The sequence below is a fragment of the Dipteris shenzhenensis genome, chromosome 12 (assembly GCF_047967505.1).
Source record: "Dipteris shenzhenensis isolate YYH24624 ecotype China chromosome 12, Dip_SZ_1.0, whole genome shotgun sequence".
Taxonomy (NCBI): Eukaryota; Viridiplantae; Streptophyta; class Polypodiopsida; order Gleicheniales; family Dipteridaceae; genus Dipteris; species Dipteris shenzhenensis.
The window spans coordinates 3,216,451-3,230,128 of record NC_141607.1 but is presented as its reverse complement, the minus strand read 5'-3'; the positions used below and the strand labels follow the sequence as shown (position 1 = coordinate 3,230,128).

The following is a 13,678-nucleotide window of genomic DNA, read 5'->3' as shown; positions in this document are numbered from 1 at the left end:
CCACTCGTATAAGACCAAGTATGAAAATCTGAGAAACATGATGGACACGATTGAGGCTGAGGAGGAAACACACCATCTAGAGCTACATATGACTGGGGCAGAGCTGATGGGGTGAGCAAAAGGCCACAGAGCTACATACGAACGCGGAAGAGGAGAAGGCTACTGATGACCTCCCTCAGTAATTGGATACATGGGTTTTTTGTCTTTTTTTGCACTGTTAGATTTTTGAGGGGCTGATTGGCTCTCAATGTAAATATCAGACTGTCCTATCCTAATGATGTACTCAGTTTTTTTGCAATTTCCCATGCTGTCCCTCATCAAGCAGCAGTTTATTTTCACAATTTTATTTTAATACAAATTTTGGATTCACTTGCAAGGCCAGCCACATGGTCTGTAGCATTTTCTTCACCGTATCAATGGTTTGTAAGTTCTTTTTTTCTCTTGATGGGTTTCCTTCTCCTCTATTCGCCGGGACGGTGAATGATAGTGGCGGGGGAAACTATTACAATAGAAACACCCCTGACCACATGATGATAGGTGTTGACCATATGACATGTCGACAGGCGTTGACCACATGAAAAAACGTGTTGACTACATGTCGACAGGCATTGACCACATGTTGACCATGTGTCAACATAGGTCAGCCACATGACACGAGGAGTTGACCACACGGGTTCATCCAGGAGTACTATCCGAGGCAACGAGGCAACCATGCGTCGACACATATCAACCACAGGTCGACCAGGAGTACCATGCCCAAGGAGATCTCGTCTAGAGCTGCGCACATGGAGAGTGAGCTTAGCACATGGAGCATTCAGGAGTATTTACAGTTACACAGTGATTCTATGGTTGAGTGGTTCGGTGATCCAGCTCACCTGCACATGGAGAATTTACACCATCCTGACTAGAAGAGGCTGGGGAGTCAGGGAGTCAGGAAGTCGCCGTAGCCATCAAGAGAGCTAGCGGCGCAACGGCTATCCTCAATAGCTAAGGAGATAAGAGGATGACCAATGGTAAGAAAGGGGGAGATTCTCAGCGAAGAAGGGACCCTTCAAGGTGGGGATGAGGATGAAGGCGAAGGTGAAGAGGGGTAGGGATAGTCAGCATTGAGCATTCCGGCGTTCGGCATTCGAACGGGAGAAAGGAGAGTGTGAGGAGAGATAGAGGCTGGAGCTACGAGCCCACCAAGGAGAGAGTGTGGAGAGACTTGTGTGTACCTCTCTGTCTACTATGGGGATAGACTTGTGTGTTCTTGTGACTTGGGACTTGTGACCTGTAGATGTCCAGTGATATGTACTTTGGCCATCTTGGTCACTTTCTAATTTTTCCTGTCTCTTTCTGATATGGGGATTGTTCACTAGTGCATGACAAGGTTTTCTTCTTCTGCTTATGTTCTGGAGGTCTCATGTGATTGTCATTTAGCATAGTGCACTCGTACATCGTTGTTCAATGCAGTACAGCATACGACACTTGCACACCACTGCATGGTGCACTTTGTGTGATCCATTGCATTAGAGCATTGCAACACTCATGCTTCTCACACCATTGGCCTTTGGCCTCTGGTAACACCTCTGGAAGGATAGGAACCCCTCCCCTCAGACACGATTTGCATCCAAAAAGACTCTATGGCATGAAAGGCATACTCTGCTTTGATCTAGAAGTGTCTGCTGATGAGCCCTTGCTGCAGCAAGGCGCTCTTGAATCCAAGCATCTGGAGGCCGTTTCTGCTCTTCTCTCTAAAGAGCTACTGGTGGCGAATGGCAACCTCTTGCCTGCGAATCTTCTCTCTCCTGATGCCAACAACAAAATGATAAAAGCTGCTAATGTCAATGAGGGCTACAGCCACATCTGACGGGGAAGACTGCCCACCCTGCAAGTGAGAAACCCAAATCCATAGCATTGCCTCTTTGAGGCCCTCCTTTGCATAGAAGGCATCTGGAATCCTAATACTGGCAGAGCGGCCTCTCGCCTAAGCTTTGAAACTATAAAACAACCGGAAAATGATCTGAAGTGGACACCCCAGCGCTGATGCATGCTGTCCCACCTCTGTCCAGTGCCCAATCATCCACATAAAATCTGTCAATCCGTGCGTGGATAGGCATCCGTACTCTCCTATTTGACCAAGAAAACATAAGAGACTATGGTTGAGGTTGAAAAGCATCTTCATACCAAACATCTCTGCCACTGAACTGAAAAAGGAAGGCATCCCATGTTGCTCTCTCAAGGGAGTGAATGCCACCTTCCCTACCCCCTCTTTTGTCTGAAGGCATCTCAACCGTGTTGAAATCGCCCCCAATAATCCAAGAGTCTGCAATATGGGACCAAGAGAGCAACTCCTTCCAAAGGAGGACATGATCCCCTCTCAAGTTTGGTGCATAAAGGTTAAGAAAGCCAACCTTACGCCCACCAATCAGCAAAATAACCCACTATGCTCTAGAGGGGACTATGACTCCATGTCCAATGACCAAGGGGAGCATCGAAGAAGAAATAGAAATGCAAATGCCTCCCCTGGTGCCGAAGGCAAGTGACCAAAAAGTATGGCCAGAAAGAAGCTTACCTGACTTGGCACAATCTCTACCATCCAACTTATGCTCTTGGAGCATAAGGATATCAATGGGGCCACCTAAAACACTTGGATGGAGTTGATTACGAATCAGCTGCCTATGGCGGCAATGAAGTATACCACCGAGGCCCTGAACGTTCCAACTAACGATCCTCATCGATGGGAGGAGGAGGCCGGGTGTAAGGGCCTACCCGACCTGGTGGTGGAGAAAATCCTCTCTTGTGAAAGAGTCCTCCTATCAAGCGGAGGGAAATCAATTGGTGAAAGAAACCCCACTCCAGCAGAGGGGGAAGCCCAGTCCAATGGAATCCCAATAACCGGCTCTCCCATGGTAGAGGGTACAAACTCCTCCTTTGTCTCAAACTCTACCAAATCTGCCAGTACTGCAAAGGAGTTCCTGTAAGAAGGAATTGGCTCATGGAGACTGAGAGGCTGATCAGGAACATCAGTGATAGGCCCTGAAGAGAATCAAGCTTTTCATACTATACCAAACAATCCAAGGAGTCTAAATACAAATTCACCACCGCCAGCATCTATAATTCCATTAGCACATAGGCTAAATACACTAGTCCACCTAATGGCATACCCACAAATAGCAAGTTTAAAAAGAAAATTTTCAGAGTTTCATGGTAAAGATAAAGAAGATCCAAACAGTCCTATTGTGCAATTGAAACTGAAACTTGGTGGCGAGCCAATAGTTCCGACACCTTGTAAGGGATCCAAAAAAATTGCAACAGTTTGCGGGGCACACTAGCTGGAAAAGCTATGCGGTGGTTTAGTCCGTATGGAGTGGGAAATTTCGCCACTTATAATGACTTAAAGACACAGGTTTTGGAGAGGCTTCAAAAAGAGAAAACCTCAACTGATGTCAGAAGAAAACTAAGGCAATTGATACAAAAAAACTGTTCGTAGAAGACTATACCCAACAATTTTTGAACATGAATGCACGATTGGATGCAGGAGCAAGACCGACCACTGAAACGATAGCGGAATATTTTTGCAAGGAACTAAAACCGGAAATTCACAGTTCCGTTGGTGGTCTCATATTGCCACAGCATGTGCAAATGGGTTCAATACCCTTGTTGATGCAACCAAAAGAGTTGAAAGATGCGTAGGAACAATTAAGAAGAAAAAGAATAAATCCAAGGTGGAGGATTCCGAAAAAGATTCAGATGAATCGGATAGTGAAAACAAAACCGAATCGACTTGAGCAGTAATGAGTCCGAAAGTGATTCAGAAACTGACTAAAAGAAGAAAAAGAAGACAACAAAAAAAGTCAAAAAGGGATAAAAGAAGATAAAGAGACTCCTTCAACCTCTGATTTGGAGAAATTAGTGGATCAAAAATTGCAAACTTTGGGAGTGAATCAAAACCGACCACAATTGCAGTGCGAGATTTGCAGCAAGAGTCATCCAACTTCAGCATGCTGGTACACCCTAATGTGCGCAACAATCCATAGCAATAGTCACAGAGAACTCTAGCAACAAAACGGGCGCAAATGCGGTAGCCATTGGAGCAAATGTAGCGGTCATTACACAACAGCAGTAGATACAATCTCAACAAAAAAGAAATTGGGGACAACAAAGGAGTTGGAATTAACAACAATCTGGACAATGTGGTGGGATCCAATTGTGCCTTGTGGGTGAAGCGCCGGGTTGAAAGGGGAATTCAAGTTGTTCGATATGGCAATCAAGGTCCACCACCACCTCAAGTAGCACAACAACCCCCGCAAGCCAATGCAGTGTTGATACAAGAACTACCGAATACACTAATAGGCGGAGCAACGATATACAAGTAGGGTAGGCAGCACGACCCTATTTGGGGTGTATCCTGACTGAAATGATACTGGAAAAACACAAGTCTTGGTAGTGACTAGATCAAAAGGACCACAGCCCCGGAGACACCACAAGCAAAGAAAGAAGTCAAAGGGAAATCTCTTAGATGGAAGGACCAAGAAGAAGTCCGAACAGCAACATTGAAACAAATCCAGAAAGTACAAGCCAAAGAGGCAAAGACAAGAGTGTGGCAACCGGTGGATCCGCAGGAATGGACCAATCCAAAAAATCCAAAACTAAATCTAATCAACAATCTGGCAATAAGTTTGAAGTCAAGTCCAGGTCACAACCCGATGTTGAGTCCAAGAAAGGATCCGACTGTAGATCCAACATGTAGCCAAGTAATTAAAGATCACAAGCTACCAATCTTGATCTTTGATTACCGAATAGGTTGATGGGTATTCCAACCCGCAGGATCACCAGTGTTAACGGAATACAAATCTGTATTCTTTGGGGGTTTGAAAATAGAGAGCTAAACTAACTGTGCATTGCTAAAGAAAAGAATTGAAATCCACGAGATAGTCAAGATATTATCACTACAGGACATAATACACTTCTCTCTCTCATTGCTCAAAGGGTAAGAAGGAAATAGATACAACATTGCACTCAGAAAAACAGTAATGGAAACATAATGCGCAAAATACACAACAGTCGAAATCGTATTCATCATCAGATAAGCTCCTACAAGAACATCACATTGTGTATTCCGCTCTCTCTATCTGTCTCTTACATTCTTGCTATACCCGACTCCGCCCTTGGTATTTCAATTACATCTTCTGATCGTTAAGTCTCTTGATGATTCTGATATTGAAGTCGGGCTACTTATTTTACCCCCTAACAAGCTCATCTCACTCCCCTCTTATGGCTTCTATCCTGAAAGCTTGGGCCAGTGTCAGGAGTACTCTTTGGAGAATTCCCCCTTCTCGTCACGAAGAGATTGATAGGCAGCCCGTCAAGTGGAATGAAAGTATACTTGAAAGCATGGCAGATGATTGGGCACCTCGCACTATTTCCAGTGATCTAAGTGGAAGAGGGGCTTTGCCTCCACCGTTGATCATGGAAAACTTCCAGAGGATCAGAAAATGCAAATGGTTAAGTTATCTCATATAGAGTGCAGGGAGGATTCAACAGATAGATGCAACCTTACCAGTGGATTGGGTTGACACATATCATATGCCTATTACTTGTTCCACTTGGATGGGGCCGTTTACCAGGACTGGCATTCCATTATAGGTTATCACTTTCCACACTGCACATGGAGATGCCATGGTCTTTGATGCTCTTGAGGGAGGCAGGCTGTCTAGACCCACGAAAGACATTCTGCTCCATTTTTCTTTCCATCCAGTCAGGATCGTAGGCTTCATGGAGCGTGGTTCAGATTCAACATGGCATTTGGATCCTAACCCATCTCTCATTTCACACGGTTCATGGAGGTCATGGCTCTATGGAGGTGTCTCGATAAAATATTTGCAATGGGACCCTGGGGAGTGGGAATGGATTGATGAAAGGCACCGAGAGAAGAGCCTCCCCTCCCCTTCTTTATTAGTAATGCCAGAAGATTTCAACTCATAGCTGCAGAGGCTGGAGACCATCTAGGGCTCCTCATCACTAGGAGAGTTTTCATATTTCAGCTAACTTGTAGGAAAACCTTTGGAGAAGGCTCTCGTAATCCCTCATGAATAGGAAAATCACCCTTTTCTTTTGGCACTCGATTCACAGTGGGATTACAGTGAATCTATGGAGGTCCAGGTTCGCGGTGGACCCTACATGCCTTCAATGCCTTTCTACAGTGGAATCAGCTCAGCATTGCCTTTGGGATTGCAGACATGCTAAGGTTATTTGGAAGGGGGTTGCTATAATTTTCAGTACATTTGCTCGTTCCTCTTTCTTTATGACCTGGGGCTCAGTTGCCTGGCTCTCTCTTATAGGGCCTCAGGTTTTCTTCGAGAGACATGACTCCTCTTGGGCCCTATCGATTCGACGACATTAGTTGAGTCATGTTCACTAGAGGATGTCCTGTCCTCACCCTTTAAAGCTGCACATGCCTCTGTAGACACTTCTTGGGAGATTCTCGTTGGTATCGCAGCGTGGCACATATGGAGGTCCAGATGTACAAAAGTATTGGATGGTTCCCAGGTTCACCCCTCATAGACATTGGCCAATATCTAGATAGACATCATACATACTTTGATGCCATATGGGAGAGCATGCAGGGGTCCTCTTGAGTAGATTTTGCCAAGAGGTTTCTCTTTTTAAGGGAATGGAGGGGCACCCCTTTCTTCTCTGAGTCTTCTACAGGGTTGAGATAGCATTTTCAGCCTCAGCCTTGGTTATTCTCTAGCTCTTTCTGCGCTATGTTTTTATGTTGTACTCGCCCCTTGACCTTCTTCACACGCTTTTTTATCATACTTAATAGAAGTCTTTTTCTTGGAAAAACAAATGTACGGCATCTTATGCAGGCCCTTCACTTATTCGGCCTTGCACAACTAGATTGAAGGTGAAATTTTCCCAAATCCAAACTCCTTCCACTCCATGCATGTGATTAGCACCGTAATTTACGGCCTGAATTGATATTGCCTTCAAATCAGATTGTGCGCCATTTGGGCTATCCCATTGGTTGGTGTATTTCTTTGCCACACAAGAAAGACTATGGGTTTTACAAAAGCTATTTCATAAGATACATTATTGGAAGCTGCCCACATGGCCATCCGCCTTCGAATAATAAAGTCTATTATTGGAAATTGTCCACATGACCATTCCATGTCCGTCTTTGAATAAAACAGTCTATTATTATGGCCTATGCGTAATTTCACTTGCCATTGATTCCTTGGTCTTTTATAGACATTGAGAAATTCATATCCAAGGCTATGGAATGCCTCTGGCACACTAAAACGGATTGTAAGGCAATTCGGCTTCTAAAGTTCAACTATGTTTGTTCACCCAAGATGCATGGGGGTTTAAATATTTTGAATATTCACACTCATGTGGTGGCTCACAAGGCTACTCTTTTGCTTACTTTTCTTGAGCAACATTAGCCATGGCCAATTATGCGCTCTTGCTTGTTTGCTTCACTTCGTTCTGACGCTTTTGGACAGTGGATTCCTACTCTATCTGATGTTACTTTTGGAAGGCCCCCACCCAGATATAAAAAATACACTCTATTCGCAGAATATCCATTCGAGCCGTGTCTTTGAAGTTTGATCTACCATTGGCCCATCTCCAGTCTAGAAAGGCTTATTTTCTACATCGATTGGTTATTTCCGTGGTGGATGATATGGTGCATGATAGGGGTCTTACTTTTTCTTTTCTACAGGCCAAGAGACAATTTTGTTTGAGCATGCATCACAGGCCCATCTGGCATACTCTCACTACCATGCCTGCTTCCTTTTCGACCTATTCCCCATTTATTTACTAACCGTTCTCTTATGGATTGGAGATTTGATTGAGGCATTCCGGGTTATTCTACTTTCTCCTTTGCAGATCTTATTGCCAAGAAATCTTATCATCTTCTTTTACCACCACAGCCATGAATTCAAGAGCGTGGCCTTTTTATTGGCATCTTGACAAACCTCCTACTTGGTGGTAGGTTTGTCTTGGCCATATTTGGAACATGAAAGGTCCGGCTCAGACAAAGGCATTTCTCATGGCGGTGTTTGGTTGGTGCACTATCATTGGGTTCTTTCTTGGGTGCCAGGCGCATAGCTTTCTTGCATTGTCCATCTTGTTCACATCCAAGGGAGACAGTCTTATTTTCGTGCCCCGTTTCCTAGCATTGCTTTTGGCATGCAATTTTGGTTGTTTGGGAGATATGCCTCTACATAGGATTTTATTCAGTTTTTTCAGTTGGTGTCGTTATTGGCCACTGTGTTCTTTATCTCATGCCCGTAACTCTCGGATCTATGGACACTCCACTGTGGATATTTATCATTTCTTCCGTTTCTCCTTGCACCCCTCCCTTCAGGACATGCATTTTATGGGATATCTTCCTGCGGGCTAGCTAGAAGTGTTCTTTCACTTTTTTTAGCTTTCCTACACTAGCTTTTCTTCACGGGAGCAACTATTACATGTTTTCTTTTTAGCTTTTTCAGAGTGTGAGTAGTAGTTGTCTCACTTTGAGACATATATGAATGTACATCCTTCTTGATGAAAGGTTTTTTTACAAAAAAAGAGCGTGTGTGAACACGCGTGTGTGTTTGTAAGTGAGCACATTCTTTTATATAATACATTCCTTCTTGAACATAAACAAGCCTACTAAAGTGGTTAAGAGTTGATAATAATACAACAAAGGAAGAGTATAGCGAGACAATAAGGTATCTAATTGGGAAAGATTAAAAGCGGTGTTATAGACAGTTGTTTGTGTGTGTGTGTGTCTGTGTGTTTGTATGTGTGCGCGCGCGTACATGCATGCATGCTTGCGTGCGTGCGCACGCACGTGCGTGTGTGTGTGGGGGGGAGGCGGGTAATTCTCTTTGGCGAATGCATCTGCTAGCTAAGTGGTGGAGGAAAAGACTGCGGCAACTTTGGGCATACAAAGTTCCACTTCGGCAACATGTTTTTTAATGGCGAGGGCTTCTGGGAATATTCCCGTCTGGATAGTTGTGCTGGACATTGCTCATGTTTATGTCATCGGTATCTGATCTCAGGAGACTATGCCCATCTTCTCGATAGTTTCTGGATTCTCTTCGATAGATGCTACGAGCGAGATTCCTGACTCTTCTCTTAGGGAAATTATTCTGGCTCTTTCGTTTTCATCCACAACGACTTGAGTTTTATCTTTTCTTTGTTTGGGCTTGCTATTGGGCACTTTGGACTTTATGGACAGACCGTAATTCTAAAGTCTTTAGTGATCCCAATTTTTCTTTGTTTGCTTTCTTTAAGCATTCTCTCAGCAATCTTTCTTTGATTGCTTGCAGACTCGCTAGATAGATCAGGATATATATTTGGCTTAAACTGAGATCTTCAATTGATGTATTTTCTAGCACCTCTTTTTGGAGGTCACTATTCTTGTAATATAATCAATTAAAGCTTTCACTAAAGAAAACGTGTATTCCTTTTGGGAAGTCTTTTTGGCGTTTCATCTTTTCTTTGTTTGGGTTCGCTATTGGGCACTCTGGACTTAATCGACAGACAGGAACTATAAAATCTTTGGCGATCCTATTTTTCCTTGTTTGGCTTTTTCAAGCATTCTCTGCAGCAATCCTTCTTTGATTGCTTGCAGACGCGCTGCATAGATCATGATGTATATCTAGCATACACTGAGATTTTCAGTTGATGTAATTTCGGCTGCCTCGTTTTAAGGTCGCTACTCTTGTAATATAATCAATCAAAAGTTTTCACTAATTAATAAAAATTGTGTGTGTGCTTTCACCTTCTGTCCCAATTCCTCCTTTGGAACTTCAAGATATAGGCTGAAGGATTGGATTTTGACTTCCCGAGAGTCCTCCTTTCGTCCTTTGAGGCTATCTCAAATTACAGTGCCTGAATTATATAAAATCCTTTTACCTCAGCCTTGGGTTTTAGATAAGGCTAATTCTTTTTGGCCAATGCATCGGCCAACTAAGTGGTGAAGAAAGAGACTAAGGCAACTTTGGGCATATAAGGATCCTCTTCAGCAATAGGTCTTTTTTGGGAGAGTTCTTTTGGGGGGTTTTCCATCTGGCCAACTACTGGCACGTAGACACATTGCTCCTACTCTATGTTGCAGATGTTTGGCTTCTCAGGAGACTATGCTTCATTTGTTCTGGTTTTGCCCGTCCTCCCGTGAGTTCCTAGATTTTCTTCGAATAGTGGTTGAGAACGAGATTCCAAACTCCTGCTTTTGGGAAATTCTTATGGCTCTTTGGTTTTCATCCACGCACTCAAGAGTTTGATCTTTTCTTTGTTTGGGTTCCTTATTGGGCACTTTGGACTTTGTGGATAAACAGAAATTGTAAAGTCTTTGGTGATCCAACATTTTCTTTATTTGCTTTCTTCAAGCGTCCTCTGCGGCAATCTTTTTTTGACTGCTTACAGACTCGCTACTGAAGGGGCAAATTGATGTGTGTGTGTGTGTGCCTATGAGATTGGAGTCCTATGCAAGAAGTGTGTGAGTGTAGGTGTGCTAGAAGGTTCTAGTTAGGTGTGTCAGGTTGGTGTGATGAGTGAGTGATCATAGGAGGTGATTGATTGAGATAATCAGGGAGATGATTGTGGATCTGGGATCTACCTACATGGAGGCAATTGCCTATATATGTAACCACTCTATGAATAAACAAACACATTTGTGTCTCATTGTTTCTACATGGACTTACACATGGTATCAGAGCCTGGTTAGAATCTGAGTGCCAAGAATGAGATTCTTAGAAGATTCCAACTAGATTCCTCCTTCTTCTCCAATGCCTCCATGTCTTCCCTTCTTCTACTTAGAGCTACATTGATCATGATGTATATTTAGCATATACGAAGGTTTTCAGCTGATGTAATTTCTAGCTCCTCGCTTTGAGGTGGTTTTTCTTGTAATATAAACAATCATGGCTTTCACTAAAAAAAAAAAAAGTAAGTGTGTGCGTGTGTGATGCCATTTTACTTAATTTCACATCCATCTCCTTGCGCAAAAGGGTAAAATGATGCTGCATTTTCTAGAAGGTGATCAGCCTTGGACAGCCATGATCTCTCATTCACTTTTGCAGTTGTCTACTCCTATTTTGGGGCATTGGCATCGCACTTCATGGGACTTTATTTTGGGACACCTTCATGGCAGGATTAAGGGCTGTCCTTTTGTTTCTCAAATGCTCTTAGCTTGGAAGGAGATTTTATCTCATCATAAATGGACTGGGCGTGACTCTTTGCAAGGCAATTCTTTAAGGGCTGAGAACTTGCACTGGTCGAAAGTATTTCATCCACCGCTTGCTCTATAGGAACTTAGTGTTCCTTTTTCCTCTCTTCTAAAGGTATTTCACTTGTTGGTAATGTCCTTTCGGATGATGGTACTTTATTGCCTTTTCCATTGGCTGCCAGACAGTATGGATTGGGGATGCATTATAGATCACTTTGGCATTCCCTCTCTTATATGCTTTTCTCTTTCCTTCCGGTACCCAGATTGGAGCTCACAGATCGGCTTACTGATTGGTCTTTACATTACCAAGGTTCTTCTATGCACTTTTTGCGCCTGGCTGATATTTCAGTGTCTGGTTTATATAGGATTTTGCTGCCACCTCATCGAATCATGCAGCATGCCAATCGACTCTGGTCTTTTAATTGTAGTGCCAAATGGTGGCGTAAAAGATTGCATCAAATTTGGTCTTGCAAACTACCCCTTTGCCAGCAAGTTTTTTTATGGAGAGTGCTGCTTGGTGTCGTTCCCTTTGGCCAACTCATGGCTCGTTGACATATTGCTCCTGCGTTATGCCACAGATGTTTGTCTCCTAGGAAATCTCTGCTTTATCTTTTCTTGACTTGTCCCATCACTCGGGAGTTTTTCTTGGTAGTTTAGCAGTGTCTTCGAGCATGCTTTCCCTCTGCTACATTTGGAAAGCTTTTCTGGCTCTTTGAGATTCACACGACGCGATGACTGGATATTGATTTGTTCTTTCTATGGGTCAGATATTGAGCACTCTGGACTATATGGAAAGATAGGAATCAAACTGTCTTTCATGAGCCCACTGCTTCCATGTTCTTTTTTTGCATGTCACTCAAACAATCATTCTATGATTGTTTGTTTGTTCATTAGATAGACTATGCTGCCTACTTGTCTTATACTGATATTTTCTGATTTTGTATTGATTGACCTCTGCTTTGGGAACGGTCTTTTTGTAATATAAACAAACATGGCTTTCACTACATAAAAAAGTGTGTGATGCCCTTTTGCCTCCTGAATGTTTCCAGATTGGAAGGAAATCCTCTCTCATCTTAAATGGCACGGTCACACCTCTCTTGAGGGAAACTGCTTATGGGCTTAGAGTTTACATTGGTCCAAGATGTTACCTAGTGCACTGGCCTTACAAGAACCCAAACACTCCTATTTTATTTCACTAAAGGAATTCAATTTGTGGGGGATGTGCTTAATGCTGATGGTACTTTTCTATCTTCTCCTTTAGCAATTAGGCAGTGTGATTTGGGGCTATATTTTCTCCCCCTCTCGCATTATATTTCTCACCGCCTTCAAAATTTCCTCCTAGTTCCATAGTTGGAGCTCACTTCTCAGCTTAACTTGGGCTCTACATCGCTACGGTTCATGCATCCGTCCATTATTATCGGCTGATGTCACTATAGCTAGCTTGTACAAGGTTTTGATGCCTTCATCGTGGATTTCAAATAGGGAAAATCACATGTGGGCATGAATGTAATCTAAAGCGGTGGCGGAAGAGATTGCACCAGGTTTGGAGCTGCAAATAGCCTCTTTGACAACAGGTCTTTTTGTGGTGGAGAGTGCTGTAGATGTATGGCTCCAACGGAATCCTTGTCTCACCTTTTTTGACATTGCCTTGAGACTCATGATTTTTTACAGTTTCTTCGGCAACAACTCCAGACACGGTTTCCTACTACTTAGCATTTTTTACTATTTGGAATCTATCCACAATGGCCTGGTTTTTATCTTTTCTATGCATGGGTTCCTTATTGGGGACTCTAGACTCTATGGAAAGATAGGAATCATTGAATCTTTCTTGATCCTACCTTCTCCAAGTTCACTTCTTCTAGATGTCGCTCTAACAATCATTTTATGATTGTCTGTGTGCTCATCAATTAGATTCTCCTGCATACTTGTCACGTATAATGACATATTCTGATGTACTAGCATGTTCCTTTTCTTAAAACTACTCATTGTAACATAAAGTTGCATGAATTTCACCCAAAAAAATTGTGTGCGCCTCTTTGTCAACAGGTCTTTCAATGGTGGGTCTTTCTTGTAGTTATACCACTTGGTCAACTACTGGCACATAGATGTATTTCTCTGACAGTTTGTCACAGATGCCTGCCTTCAAGGGAATCCTTGCTTCATATCTTCTCGCATTGCCCTATCGCTTGTTGTGACTTTTTGTTTCTACTACAGCAACGTCTTCGAGCCAGATTTCCTTCTGCTTGCTTTGGCAAGCTCTTCTGGCTATTAAGGATATGAGTTTGATATTTTCTTCACTTGGTTAGACATTGGAGACTTTGAAATCTATGGAGAGACATAAATCATAGTCTCTTTGGAGATTCTACTTTCTCCAAGTTTCACTTTTTTTGGATGTCACTCAGGCAATCTTTTTATGATTGCTTTGTGTTCATTAGATAGATTCCTACGTCTACTTATTTTATTTTG

The 13,678-nt window shown here is 42.9% G+C and overlaps 1 protein-coding gene across 6 annotated transcripts in view; it reads right to left on the bottom strand.

The window, feature by feature from the left end:
• LOC147895687 (putative CoA ligase CCL8) overlaps window positions 1-13,678 on the bottom strand; it is an 86,830-nt gene that overhangs the window by 11,663 nt on the left and 61,489 nt on the right. The window lies entirely within an intron of this gene.